This window comes from Sorex araneus, chromosome 6 (genome assembly GCF_027595985.1).
Source record: "Sorex araneus isolate mSorAra2 chromosome 6, mSorAra2.pri, whole genome shotgun sequence".
Classification (NCBI taxonomy): Eukaryota; Metazoa; Chordata; class Mammalia; order Eulipotyphla; family Soricidae; genus Sorex; species Sorex araneus.
The window spans coordinates 55,826,097-55,841,515 of NC_073307.1; the positions used below are offsets into that span (position 1 = coordinate 55,826,097).

A 15,419-nucleotide genomic window follows, 5' to 3' on the forward strand; every position below is an offset into this window, starting at 1 on the left:
TTGTCATGAGGGGTGTTCTGGTCAGACTGCTATCCTGATTCCTGCCACCTAGTGTATTCTGGCCCTTCCCTGGAGTCCCCAGCATTGTCTTTAAAGTCTGTTGGTGAACTCCATGACAACAGCCAGTCTGAATGGATCAGTCATAGTGTTCCCCACTCTCCACATTAGCCGTTTTGTCTAGTAGATGACGAAAATACCGAGTTGTGATCTGGTTGATGTGGGTAATGCTGAGTGCCCCAGGAACTTGTGTGAACGATGTGTGGAGAGCAGTGCAGTGAAGGCCCTGGTCGGATTTGAGAAATGAGTGTTTGGTGTATGGAGTCCTTTGTTCAACACTGGGTCATGGATGGTGAATTGTCTGGCTTTGTTTCATACTTCATTCAGGTTCAGCTTAAAATCTATGTTCATGCTACCAGGATGCTGGGGGGTCCATAGGACTTCATATGGTGTTGACACTAGTCTGATGGCACTTCCAAGTCCATGACCTTCCACAGCAATGTCATCATGTGTGATGCAGAGACTGTGGTGTCTTTGTTGGATAAGCCAAGGAGGTGCATTCGGTGTTCTTGATGGGTACAGAAGGGACCCTCACACTGATCCCCTGCCTTGTGTGTAGGCACATGTTGTCCCTCCTAAGTGTCTTCCCAATGTTGAGCAAATTATCCAGGAAAACAATAGAGAGAGATGTGGGGGAGTTAGCAGACATGGGGAAGTACCATGTAATATTTCCTCCTGACATGTGTCCTTATCCTCAGGTACTATCCACCTGTTGATGTTTCTAAGCACCTCAGTAAATGCATCCACCTGTGTATACTCACCAGGAACCCCTTAGGATCCACACGCTTAGATACTGGACTGCATTTTTCTCTGGTAAGCTCTTCCATGCAGTGTATTCCATATGCAGCTGTCCTTGCATGGGTCAATGATGAGAACCCCAGGCATCGCTTCTGAAGGAGCTATGCTGATCATAAGGGTCAACTCAAGGGTGTCACACTGAGGCCCAATCTGCAGGACAACAGCAAATAAAAAAACCATGGGTGAACATGTCTGCTTTGACCCAGAATTTGGCGGGTTGATCCCCTGTCAGTCCATTCTTTGGCAAGCCTTTCAGAGTGTCAAAGATGCTCAGAGTTTATTCCTCTTGAGCAAATCCCATCTTACTGGGGAAGACCAACACTTGGCCACTTTTGAGCACTTGGCTTCCTTTTTGTGTCTTGCAGTGTGAAGGTCTTTGGTTTGGTCCTGCATTCATGGTCTCAGGTGAGTTGCCTGAGCTCTTGTCACATGCACAAGCCCCAGACATTATTATCTATCCCATAAACCAGTCAGGACATGAATCAGATCAAAGTCCCCCAAATTCTTACTCCCTGAAAACCTTTGGGTGCATGAGTCTCATCACACAGAGGCTCATTATTTGCAGACAAGTTGAGCAGTCTCTGTTTAAAGCCTGCTGTATCCATCAAGTTCATCACCCCTTCTTGTCTGGATATTTGGCTCACATCTGTCTCTTTGGGCAAAGGAACTGTCTGTGTTGAACAGAGTTTTCATATATTTGGTCTTCCTTCAGCCTGTGGTCTCTCATGCATGGAGTGAGGGAAGTGGACAGAGCTCTGACTACTGAGTGTGTTCCTCAGAAAATAGTTTTTTTGAGGCTTAATGCCTCAACAACATGAGGCTTGTTGCTGAGTGAGCTTAGTCCCAAATCACATCAAGAGGGTGTTGGTTGGCCATGTCTCAAACATTCTCCAGAAGGGCTGTGCTCCTTTGGTCCCAATTCAATCCCTGTGATTCTCCTTTATCTCTTCCAATTTTCCACTCTGTGTTCCTTATGTCCCTGCAGTATGAGAGGGTGATCCAGTCTGACTACTCTTTTTGTCCTTGTTCCTTGCATGTAACTCGGCCATACCATGGAGTCTCAGGCACTGCATTTGATTTCAGTGTTTATGCAATTGGTGAATTCCATAATGATGGCTCATTCTTAATCTAGATAATGAGTTATGGGCCCCTATCTTAGAAATTTTGGCCAGTGGACACTGAAATATCCTGCACCATAGTTGAACTGGTGATCATTGGCTGATGCTTATGGACATGGGAACTTGTTGAGCACTATATGGGAAGTAGTGCAGAAAGTTCCAGGTCAGTTCCCAGAAACGAGTGTTTTGGTATACAGGGTCACCTCACTGGGTCATAGTGGGAGAACTGTTTTGCCTGTTGGTTTATTCTGGCTGATGGATTACTCTGGTTCAGGTCTTTAATCTGTGGTTCTTCCTTCCATGACACTATTGGGCTCCATAGATCTTGGCCCAGGATGGTGTTACCAGTATCATGGACACAGGATAAGTCCATGATCTTCCATGACTGCTTTTATGAATGGTGTCCCTAGCTGTTACATCTGTCGTAGGTAGGCCAAAGACTCACCATGCCATGCTATTTATGGATGCAGGTGTTACTTCCATTGAGTACCTGCTTTTGGCAGAACCAATGTTATCTTTTCTTAGTGTCTCCAGAAATGGGGACATGGGGGAAGGACCACACATTATTTCCTTGTGATATCTGTCTCTGTTATTTCCACCTAGGCACTATCTACCTGCTGTAGCCCCTGAAACCCCAATAGGTGCATCGCTGGAGTTTGCAGACCTGGCCGTGTTATCCATCCTTTATCTACAAGTTTTGGATTCCTGCCACATCCTTCTTGGTAAGCTCTTCTTTGGAGTGTGTTCCATGTGCAGCTATCCTTGCGTGGGTCAATGATGAGAACCCCAGGCATCGCTTCTGAAGGAGCTATGCTGATCATAAGGGTCAACTCAAGGGTGTCACACTGAGGCCCAATCGGACAAGGACCATGCCAATAAAACTACAATGATTGGTCATATCTGATTTTACCCAGAACCTGAGGGATTGATCTTCTGCCAATCTATCACTAGGGGAAGCTACTCAAGGCATGTCCCTCATGCCAGACATGTTCAAGGTGTATGTCTCTTAAGCAAGCCCCATCTTACTGGAGAAGACCCATACTTGACCACTTCTGAGCACTTGGGTTCTTTTTCTGTCTTGCAGTGCAAAAGTCTTCACTTGTTTTGTTCCTTCATTCATGGTCCCAGGTGAGTCACTAGAGCTCTTTTCACATGCACATGCATAGCATACCAGTTGTGAGTCAGATAAGATGCGAGGTCATCCCAAATTCCCCCAAGTTTGCTGAACCCTGATCATCTATGCTTGCATGATTGGGTGTAGTCTAACAAGGCCTGGATGCATCAGGCCTTTCAGACCTACATGTCTGGTTATGGGGACTTATTCCTTTCTATGTGAACAAAGACTCTGCCCTACACTTGAGTACGGTGTTCAGAAGATTAGTCTTATGTAGCCAGTGGTCTCTTGCTCATGAAAAGGGGTGGAGGGAGGTCTGTGAGCTCAGGGCATGACCCAGGAAGTGGTTTTATTGGGCTATTGATGGCCATGCTAAGCTTTTCATTACTGCAGAGAATTTAGGGGATTTTTCTACATCTTACTCTTTCCACAGTAGATTTGTGCTCTCTTGGTCCTAATTCAAACCCCTATTATTCTTCCTGGTCTCGTTAATTGCAACTTTGGGCTGCTTATTTTCTCGTGGTATGACTGGGTGTTCTGGCAAGACTGCTTTCTTTTTCTTTCCATAGAAAATACATGTTTCCTTGTTTTCAATTCAAACTCATGTGATACTCCTTGGTCTCCAACAATTTGCCCTTCATGGCTCCTTGTATCCCTTTGGCAAATGTAGGTGTTTTACCCAACTACTATCCTTGTCCCTGACCCTTGGGACATATAACTTGGCCTTGCCATGGAATCTTTGACACTAGGGTTGGTGAAGTTGGTGAACTACATGATGATGGTTACCTCTGGTTTGATCAGTAAATGATGGTATCTCACATTAGATATTTTGACCAGTGGATATAGAATCCTCCCATGTTTCAGTTGAGTTTGTGGACATTGGATGATGCTTCTGGCCATGGGAAATTGTCTGAGTGATATATGGGGAGCAGTGCAAAAAGGCCGGGGTCAGTTTCAGTAGTGTTTTGGTGGAGGAGTCCCTAACTGGTTATGGTAGAAGAACTGTTTTTGCCTCATCAAAAGGTTCCACTCAGGCTCAGGTAGTGATTTATGATTCTTCCTGCCAGGACACTGTTGGTTTTCATAGGTCTGGTCCCTTTATGATGTCACTGGTCACATGCTAAGTCCATGACAGTGTTATCATGCATGATGCACTCAGCTTGGATGTCTGGTAGGTAGGCCAAGTACGTGCTGTGTTGTGCTAATAACTGATGGGTATAGAAGGTTTCTTTCAGTGAGAAGCTGCTTAGGATGGGGCCACATGTTTTCCCTCCTTCATTTTCTTCCCACTGGCTGAATGACTGCTCTAGGAAGGGGGTATGGAGAACTCAGAGAAGGGCCATGGACTATTTCCTTGTGATATATGTCCCCATCATTTTCACCTAGGCACTACCCACCTGAGCAGCCTACACAAGACTCAATGGCTTCATCCTTTGGAGTTTGCTGCCCGTGCCCTATTACCCAGCACATGTCTAGTCCACCCACTTAGGATCCTGGCAGTATCTTTCTCTGGTAAGCTCAACCACAAAGTGTGATTCACATGTAGCTGGCCTTGGGTCAATGATGAGAAACCCAAGTATCAGTACTGAAGGAGCTCTGTTAACCTTTTGGCTTATGTCAAGTTGAGGCCCAGTATGACAAGGAAGATGGCAATAAAGAAAAATCACAAGTGTGTCTATATCTGCTTTAACCTTAACATAGGCAATTAGTTTTTTGTATTCCATCCTTTCATTAATCCTTTCAAGGTGCTACCATGCTTCCAGACATGCTCAAGCCGTATGCCTCTCAGGGAGTATGTTCAGACAGGAGAAGACATGCTTGACTACTTTTTAGGACTGGTATCCTTCTTATGTCTTGCAGAAATAAGATCTTTGTTATTTTTGATCCTGTGGCCATCAACAAAGGAGAATGAGTGGGGCAATCTTCATGTTTAGAGAACCCAGAAATGATTGGCCAGTTAGCTAGTCAAGACATGAGACCATCCAAAGGTCTCCCAAGTTTGAAAAGATTTATCTTTGGGTGCATGATTCTCACACTTAAATGCTCTTGCTATTTGTTGCAAATTAGGGGCAGGCTCTGTCTAACGCGGTCTGGATCTATCAAGGTCTTCACACCTGGTTGTCTGGACTAATTGACTCACTGATATCCCTGTACACAAGGAAACTTTTTTATGCGGTTGAACAGAGTGTTCAGATGATTAGGCTCCCTGACATTGATGTTCTTTGTATGGAGTGAGGGAGCTGAACAGAACTTTGTCAGCTGAGGGTCTGTCAATTGGCACAGTTTCATGGAACCTTTTGAGGACCATTCTTAGTCTCTAGTTCCCACATGGAGGCTGTTGGATTTGGGCACCTCTCACTCTTTCCACAAAAGAGCTATTCTCTTTTGGTCCTAATTCAATCCCAGATGATTCTCCTTGGTCTCCACTGCTCCACTGCACTGCTTTTGTTGCCTGAGCAGCATGGGTATCTGGACAAACTGTTCTTTGGGGTCCCTGAGTGTAACCTGGCCCTACCATGGAGTCCACTTCAATATATTTGACATCTATATTGGTGGAGTTGACAAACTCCATGATAACACCTCACACTCTAGATGGATATGAAAGTAGTGATTCCCCAGTGCAACTGAAACCTAACCATGGACAGATTTGTAAGGTCTATGGTATAGTGATTCAATCACTCTATCACTGTTGTCCCATTGCTCATCGATTTGCTCGAGTAGGTGCCAGTAACGTCTCTATTCTTCCCTATCGCATTCAGGGGAATGAGGCCCATTATTGTTACTGTTTTTGGCATACCAAATACGCCACAGATAGCTTGCCATGCTCTGCCGTGTGAGATTCTGCATTGCTCTCTCCCAGGAGCTTTGTTTTATTGTCTCTGGATCTTGGCCTTTATGAAATTACATGGCAGGAGGGACAGTATGTGGGTGTGACTGCCAAGCTATTGGAAAACTGGGGATCTGGGTGGAGGAGGCCCAGTCCCAATTCAAGCAGGCTTGGAGATCTCAGCCACAGGTCCTGCATACCTGGATTCCTTTGCCAGTTCCTTCATGGGTGATTCAATAATAAATAATAAATAAAAGCATTAATTGGGTTCTGCATTATGGAAATCAACAATAAATATATTATTATCTAGCTATAAGGTAAAAGTTATAATACATTTTACATACTAAGCTTAAAATTCAGTTCAATTACCTAATATGTAAAATAAAGCTCCAGTTAGCACTTGCTTAAATGGTTAAATGGTTGGGTAAGTAGATGAATGGATGGATGGACATAATATTGGATGGATGGGTGGTTGGAAAGTTGAATAATGGATGATAAAGTTGGTCTTCTGATTTATTGGGTCATAATTTCAATAAACATATAAACAAGTGAAAAAACAAAAAAATAAACCAACAAAATAGTGATTCCCAGCCTTAACTTTTTGTCTTATGGACACCAAAATCACCCGTATCTGGGGTGATCAGCAGAAATTGTATGATGCTAGTCCCCCAGGGCCCTTGTCTGAGTGATATGTGGAGAAAAGTGCAGGAGTAGTCCAGGTCAATTAAGAGAAATGAGGCTGCCCTGGTCCTATGATGCTCTCTCATTTGGGCATCATCTGTGATTCATTTTGCCAGAACTTTGTACTCAGTTGGTGTAAGCCCATAATAATATGACAAGTCTAATGGGTGCATGCTAAATTCATGAACTTCCATGCTAGGGCTGTCATACATGCTGTGACCAGCTGGGATGTCTGTACTCGATAGACAGAGGACGCACCATGTCTATTTTGATGAGTGCAAAAGATTCCCTCTGATTCTATATTAATGGAAGGTCACAGGGACAGGTCACACCACATTTCCTTTTGAAATCTGCCCTTATTTGCCTGCATAGTCATTGTATATCTTCTCCAGTCCCCCACAACCTAAACAGATGCTTCCTCTGGTATCCACTCCACCAGCCTTTTTTATTCAAGCCCTTAGGCTCCTGGCCAGATCCATCTCTGGTAAGTTCCTGTGTGGTGTGTCCCATAATGAACACCCCAGGCATTGCTACTGAAGAAGCTATGCTGATCATATGGATTAATTCAAGAGTGTCACACTGAGGTCCAGTCCTATGGAGATTATGTCAGAGTGTTCAGATGATGAGACTCCCTAAAGCCCATGGTCTCTTTCATGAATTGAGGAAGGTGGACTGAGCATATCTTCTGTATGCTGAGGATATGCCCCAGGAATCAGTTGTAGGGGGATTGTTGCTGACCTTGCTTAGGTTCTTGTGACTACACAGAGGTTGGAGGATATTAGCACATCCACAGAAGAGCTGTGTTCCTTAGTGCTAATTCAAACCCTATGATTCTTCTTGGTCTCCACTGATTTGTCAATGTGGGCTGCTTATTTCCACGCAGGATGAATGGAGTTCTGGCCAGACTGTTCTGTGGGCCTTTGCCCTTCCTCATGTAACATGGCCTTGCTGTAAACTCTTTGCAATAGGATGTCATTTATGGTGGACTTTGTGAATTTCATGTCTCTGACTGGGTCAATCAGTGATGCCTCCTTCCATTAGCACTTTTGCTCAGTGAAGTTAGTTAACATTGGATGATGTCCCATGTTCCTGAGAACATGTCTGTCTGGTGACTGAAGAACAGTACAGGAAAGACCCTGGTCATATGTTGCAGTCTTTTGGTGGATGGGGTCCCTTGGTTCCTCACTATGGTTGGAGAACTGACTTGCCTAATCCCACAGTTTACTCTTGATTCAGATGGCAATCAACACTCCATGATGCTAGACAGCTGATTGTCTCCGAGGGCAGTATAGCCCATGGTTATGTCACCAGTCACATGGGAGCATGTTAAGAACATGACCTTCCACCACTGGGTCATCGTGCATGGTGTGATCAGCTGGGATATCTGTGGTGGGTAAACCCAGGATGTACCATGTTCGACCCTTGATAGGTACAGATTCTGTTGATCCCCATTCTGTTGATCCCCTTAGTGTCTTCCCACTGGTGGAATGAGTGCTCCAAGAAAACAGAGAGGGAGGCATGGAGAAGTGACAAGCAATATTCCCTTCAGATATATGCTCTAATCCTCATCCATGGTTTCTTTTACATGAACTGAGGTAAGTGGACAGAACTCTGTCTGCTAAGGGTGTTCCGCTTGTAGTCTTTACTTAGGTTCTCATCACTGCATGAAGGATGGAGGACTTCGGCATGTCTCACTCTGTACCCAGAAAAGCTATGCTTCCTTGGTCCTGATTCTAACCCATATTCTCCTTGGTCTTCACTGATTTCCCACTTTGAGCTGCTTGCTTTTTATAGCATGACTGGGTATTCTGGCCAGATTGCTTTCTTGGTTCCTACCCCAACATGCATCCTGGCTTTTCCATGGAGTTTATGGCTCTTCCTTTGATGTCATTGTCGGAGGACTTGGTAAAGTCCAAAATGACAGCTCAGTTTCTGGCTGAATCAGCCAGTGGTTCTCTCCTAACTTAGCTGTTTTGCTCAGTGCATATCAAACTCACCAGCAGTGTATGTGAGCCTGGCTGACGTTGGATGATGCTCAGTACCCTGGGAACAAGTCTGACTGATGTGTGGAGGGCAGTGCAGGAAAGGACCAGTTTGGTTGAGGGAAATGATGGTTTTGGTGCACAGGGTCCCTCAGTCACCCCCTTGGTTTAAACGCTATCTTGCCTCATCTCACATTTCATTCTGGATCTGTTCACAATCTATAACTTATTATAGATTACAAAGCTTGGCCTTTTCTCATGGTTATGTCACCAGTTAAGTCCACTACCTTCCCATTTTGTGCTTAGGAAGATTCAGAAGATTCTCTTACACTGATCCCTGCTTTGGGCTAAAGATAATTTTATTTCTCCTTCATGCCTTCATGTATTTTCATTTGTTTGGGGGCCACACCCAGTGATATTTAAGAGTTACTCCTGGCTCTGTGCTCAAGAATTACTCCTGGTAGGCTGCATGCAAGGCAAAGGTCCTGCCTGCTGTACTATCTTTCTCACCCCCTTGTCCTTCATGTCTTATCATTGTCTAAGTACTGCTCCATGAAAACAGAGAGAGGGCATCGGGAAAGGTCATGAAATATTTCCTTTTCATATGTTCCCTTACCCTGTTCACTTAGGCACTATCCACTTGATGCTTCCATCACCCCAGTGGATGTAGTACCTGGCCTCAGCTGCTTGAAACTCCCTCACTCCCTCTACAATCCACCCTTTAGTATCCTGGCTGCATCTTTCTTAGGTAAGCTCTTCCATGCAGTGTGTTCCATTGTCCTTGCATGGGTCAATGATGAGAAACCCAGGCATTGCTTCTGAAGGAGCTATGCTGATCATAAAGGGTTAGCTCAAGGGTGTCACACTGAGGCCCAATCTGGCAAGGACAATATAAAAAAATATGTTCTGGTTTGATCCAGAACATGGAGTATTGCTCTTCTGACAGTCTATCCCTTCTCAAAACCTTCCAAATCACATCCATGCTGCCAGACATGCTCAGGGTCTTTGACTCTGCAGTTAACCTTCTCTTACTAGAGAAGACCTATGCTTGGCCACTTCTGAGTACTTGGGTTCCTTTCTGTGTCTTGCAGTGAGAAGACCTTTGCTGGATTTGGTCGTGCGTTCATGGTCCCAGGTGAGTTTCTGGGGCTCTTCTTACAAGCACAGACCCCAGAGATAACTGGTTCAATAGACAGCCAATATGACCCCATCCCAGTGTTTCCCACATTTGTAGAATCATGATTATCTTTGGGTACATGATTGTCATCACACCAGGGTCTCTTGCTTTGTTGGCAAATCAGGAGCATCTCTGCCAAAGCCATTGTGGATCCAGTAAGCCACTGAGACCTATGTGTCTGGACATGGAGATTCAGACCCTGTCTACAGCTGAGGGCCTGTCAGTTGACACAGTTCCATGGGCCCTGGTGATGACCATGCCTAGTCCAACAACCAAGGTTTTTGGATTTGAGCATGTATCACTCTTTTTGCAGAAGAACTGTGCTCCCCTGCTCCTAATTCAAACCCAAATGATTCCCCTTGTCCTCACAGATTTGCCACTCTGGACTCTTTTATTTTTTGCTGTGACATAACAGGGTGTATTCCCATTACCTGAGTGTAACCTGGCCTTGATATGGAGTCCACTGCTCTATCTTTGACATTGCCTTGGTAGAGGGGGTGAATTCTGATGACGCTCAGATTCTGGTTGGATTGAAAAACAGTGGCTCCTTACCATAGATATTTTGTCCAGTTGACACCAAAATCACCAAAGTCCTGGGTTGTCATTGGACATTGTTTGATGCTCAGTACCCTGAAATTTATCGAGTGATATATAAAAGGCACTACAGGAAAAGCCCATTTCAGTTACTGGAAATGAGTATTTGGGTATCGGCTGACCCTCATTAAGCCATGGTGGGAGAGATGTCTTGTATCTTCCTGCAATTCACTTAGGCACCAGTCTCAATCTCTGCTTGGCCCTCCCAGGACACTGTGGACTCCATTGACTAAGGCCAATGGTGATATCACCAGTCTCATATGTGCGTAATAAATCCAAGACTATCCATGACAGGGCTGTCATCCATGCTAAGACATCTGTGCTGGATATAGCAAGTAAGCACCGTGTAATGCTCTTGACAAGTACAGAAGGTTCTCTGTGCTGATCCCCTACTTTTGGCTAAAGCACATATTATCCCCCACCCCCACCCCCACTTAGTCTTCCAACTAGCAGAGCACTCCAGAAGGAGAGGGAGGGCACACAATACGTCCTTGTGACATTTGTCCTTAATCTCTGTATAGGCACTCTCCACCTAGTACAGCTCCTTGCAACACCAACAGATGCATCCTATGGCATCTGCTCCACGAGGCCTCTCTAATCCAGTCCTTAGTCTCCAAGATCATGTCCATCTCAGGTAAGCTCTTCTCTGCATTGTATTCTACATGCAGCTGTCCTCATGGGTCAATGATGAGAAACCCAGGCATTGCTTCTGAAGGAGCTATGCTGATCACAAAGGGTTAGCTCAAGGGTGTCACACTGAGGCCCAAGTCAGCAAGGATGATTGTAAAATAAAAACAGCCACAATCGGTGAACATGTCTGGTTGGACCCAGAATGTGGGGATTGATCTTCTGTCAGTCCATCCTTTTAATAAGACTTTCAGGACATGCCTTTTGCAAGCATTTGTTGTCCTGTCCCTGCTGCCAGATATGCTCAGGGTATCTGTCTTGTGAGTGAGCTCAGTCTTACTGGAGAAGATCTATGCTTGACCACTTCTGAACACTTGGGTTTCTTTTTCTGTCTTGCAGTGTGAAGTTCTTTGCTGGGTTTGTTCTGCATTCCTAGTCTCAGGTGAGTCTCCAGGGCTCCCTTCACATTCATAGACCCCATAGATGACCCAAGGAGCAGCTAAGACATGAGGGTATCCCACAGTCTCTTGATTGGTAGAGCTTTTTTTTAAAATTTTATTTATTTATTTATTTATTTATTTTTTATTGAATCACGATGTGGAAAGTTACAAAGATTTCAGGCTTAAGTCTCAGTTACACAATGCTCAAACATCCATCCCTTCACCAGTGCACATATTCCACCATGATTGGTAGAGCTTTGATTATTTTGTGGTGCATGATTCTCATCACACAGAGTTTTCTGCTTTGCAGGCATGTCAGGGGCAGCCACTAACTAAAGCTGCTTGCGTCTTTCATTCAATAAGATCCTCTGGCTGCAGAGGATTATTCCTTTTACTCCAGAGGAGGAGTTTGCCATGCATTTGAACATATTTTTCAGATGATCATGCTTCATACAGTTGGTGATCTCTCTCTCTCTCTCTCTCTCTCTCTCTCTCTCTATCTCTATCTCTCATGGTGTGAGGGAGGTAGACAGAGTTCTGTATGTTGAGGGAATGACCCAGGAAGCAGTTGTATGAGGCCTGTTGCTGCCTTTGCCTCAGGCCATAATCACTGCACAGAGCCTGGAGAATCTTGACACATAAGAGCTGTGCTCTCCAAAAGGGAATTCCCTGTCACAGAGGTGGGTTGGGGGGATGGAGTGGGGTTGGTGGGAGGGATATTGGGATCACTGGTGGTGGAGAATGGGCACTAGTGGAGGGATGTGTATGTGATCATTGTATGACTGAAACATAAGCACGAAAGTTTCTAAGTCTGTAACTCTACCTCACAGTGATTCATTTAAAAAAAATTTATAAAAGCTTTGCTCTCTTGGTCCTAATTCAAACCTGTATTATTCTCTTCATTATCCACTGACATGCCATTTTGGACTGTTTTGGGGCATCATGAGTGGGAGTTTTGGCCAGACTGCTCTTCAGCCCCCTGCCCTTGGTGTGTAACCTAGCCATGCCACGAAGTCTCTGGGTGGAGTTGGTGAACTCCATGACAACAGCTCAATCTCTGGCTCAACCAGTCAATGGTAGTCCCCTAAATTAGCCATTTTATACAGTGGACATTGAACTTATCACCATATAGGTGAGCTGAGGGACTTGGAGCGATAGTATATTGGGTAGGGTATTTGCCTTGTATGCATTTTTGACCATATCCCCTATTCCCGAGCACTGCCAGGAGTAATTTCTGATTGCAGAGCCAGGAGTAACACCTGAGCACTGCCAGGAGTGACCCTAAAAGCCAGTACATACATACATACATACATACATACATATGTGTGTATGAGCTGTTTGACAGTGAATGATGATGATGCTCAGTGCCCCCTGGGAACTTGTTCAGCTGTTGTGCAGAGTAGAGAAGGAAAGGCCATGGTCAGTTATTGGAAATGAGTATTTTTGTGTAGTCTCTCCTGTTGGTTGCAGAGCTGTCTTGTATCTTCCAACAGTTCACTCTAGATCAGATTAGGAGGCTGATGGGCTCCATGCACTTTGGCCTATGGTTGTGTCACCAGTCTCATGGAAGCATTAAAATCCATGACCATCCACTACTGGGTATTCATGCATGGTATACTCAACTGGGATATCTGTGGTGATTAAGTATAGGACCAGTCAAATCGTGCTCTGGAAGGGTACAGAGATTCACTTGCACTAATCTCTGCATCTGGGCTAAGGCATATGTTGTCCCTCCTTAGTTTCTTGTCACTCTCTGAGTAGAGCTCTAGGAAAAGCAAGGGGGCACAGAGAGCCATAATGCCTTTGCCTTATGCCTTTGTCCTGCCTGTCTAGACACTGTCCACCTGATGCTGCCACCCCTGCACTCCACTGCATACCTCATCTGGTGACTGCTCCCTGGAACCCTCTTCTCTGTTTCATCCACTTAGGATAATGACCACATAGTTTTCTGGCAAGGCTTCCATGCAGTATGTTCAAAAATGCAGATGTCTTTATAGGGATCACTGATGAGAAACCCAGGCATGGCTTCTGAAGGAGCTATGCTGATCATAATGGTTAACTCAAGGGTGTCACACTGAGGCCCAATCCAGTGAGGAAAATCAAAACCACTTGAGGTGAAATGTCTGGTTTGACCAAGAATGTACGAGATTGATCTCTGTCTGTCCATCATTTTGGCAAGCCTTTCAAGGCTCATCCATGCTATCACACATGCTCTGGTTGTCTGCCTCTTGAGTGAGTCTGGTCTTACTGGAGAAGACATGTGCTCGGCCACCTCTTAGGCTTGGGGTCCTTTCTGTGTCTTGCAGTGCAAAGGTCTTTGCTTAATTTGTTCCTGTGTTCCTGGTATCGGGTGAGTCACCGGAAATCTGCTCATATGTACAGACCCCACAGATAATTGGCCATGAGCCAGCTGAAACATGAGGCCTCCTATGTTCCCCAGGTTTGCAGAACCTTAACTATTTTGGGATACATGATTCTTATCACAGTGGAGTCTTTGGGCTCACTACAAGTCTGAGAAGTCTCTAAAGGAGGTTCTTGCCTTGGGCAAGTTGGAACCACACCTAAAACTGCCTGGAACTAATAAGTTACTGAGAACTATGTGTCTGGACACAGGGACTCATATCTACTGCTATGGGCAAGGAAACTGCCCTGCATTTGAACAGTGTTCAGATGATTATGCTCCCTGAGCTGTTGGTCTCTTTGACATGGACTTAGGGAGGTGGACAGAGCTTTTTCTGCTGAGGGTGTGTCCCAAGAAGCAGTTTCATGGGTCCTGTTGCCAACTTGTCACCACACAGAGGTTAGAGGAGGTTAGAGTATTTGGGCACACCTCATTCTTCACACAAAAGAGCTGTGCTCAGGGCCAGGGCAATAGTACAACAGGTAGGGTGTTTGCCTTGCATGGGGCTGACCCATATTCATTCCCAGCATCCCATATGATCCTGAAAGCACTGCCAGGAGTGATTCCAGAGTTCAGAGCCAGGACTAATCCCTGAGTACCACTGTGTGTGATCCAACGCCTTCCCCCACTGCCCCAATAAAAAAGAATTGTGCTCTATTGGTTTCAATTCAAGCCCATATGACTTTTTCCCCATCTGTTTGCCACTCAGGGCTTCTTTCCTTGCATCATGAGTGGGTTTTCTGCTCTGACTCCTCTCCTTATCAGTGCTCCTTGAACATAATGTAGTCTTGCCTTGGAGTCTCTGGCACTGATGTTGACAGCAATGTTGGTAGAGTTAGTGAACTTTGTGATGATGGATTATTCTCGGACTAGATCTGTTAATGATAATCCACACCTGGGATGTTTTGGCAGTGAATACAAAATCTCCTACATCTTGGTTGAGCTGGTGGACACATGATGATTCACCTGACCATGGGAACTTGTCTGAATGATATATGGGGAGCAGTGAGAAAGTCTCGGGTCACTTCCTAAATAAGTGTTTTGGTTTATGGAGTCATTCAGTCTGTCACCAGTTTGTGGTAGGAGAACCCTTTGTCTTGTCCAATAGTTCACTCTGGCTCAGGTCACAATCTGTGGTTCTTCCTACTACAGCATCGTTAGGCCATAGGCCTGGGCTCATGGAGATGTCACCAGTCTCATGCATACTTGCTAAGTCCATGACCTCCCATGACAGTGTCTTCACACATCGTGTCCCCAGCTTATACATCTGTGGTGGGTAGACCAAGTATTTACCATGCGATGCTATTATGGAGGTTTCTTACGGAGGTGCAGGAGGTTTCTTCCACTGAGCACCTGCTTTGGGCAAAGATACATATTACCCCTCCTTAGTATCTCCCATAGGCTCAGTGACTGCTGCAGGAAGGGACAAGGAGAAGGGCCATGCATTATTTCTGTATGATATTCATCCCGAACATTTCTGCAGCCTCCTGCACCACCTAGACATGTTTGCTCCCTGAGCCCTGTTATCCAGCCCATCTCATTTTGGCCCACTGAATCTCCAGCTCCACAACGTTCTTCGGTAAGCTCTTTTGTGCACTGTATT

General features: G+C 45.2%; 1 long non-coding RNA gene across 1 annotated transcript in view; it reads left to right on the plus strand.

Annotated features, from left to right (window-relative positions):
• The first annotated feature begins 2,893 nt into the window (after nt 1–2,893).
• The window catches only part of LOC129405538 (uncharacterized), a 79,173-nt gene continuing 66,647 nt past the window's right edge, over nt 2,894–15,419 (plus strand). The window contains exons 1-7 of the long non-coding RNA XR_008630632.1: nt 2,894–3,101; nt 4,474–4,599; nt 8,065–8,190; nt 9,207–9,325; nt 9,669–9,712; nt 10,870–10,982; nt 11,375–11,417. This is a non-coding gene — a long non-coding RNA (uncharacterized LOC129405538). The remainder of the gene's footprint in view (nt 3,102–4,473; nt 4,600–8,064; nt 8,191–9,206; nt 9,326–9,668; nt 9,713–10,869; nt 10,983–11,374; nt 11,418–15,419) is intronic.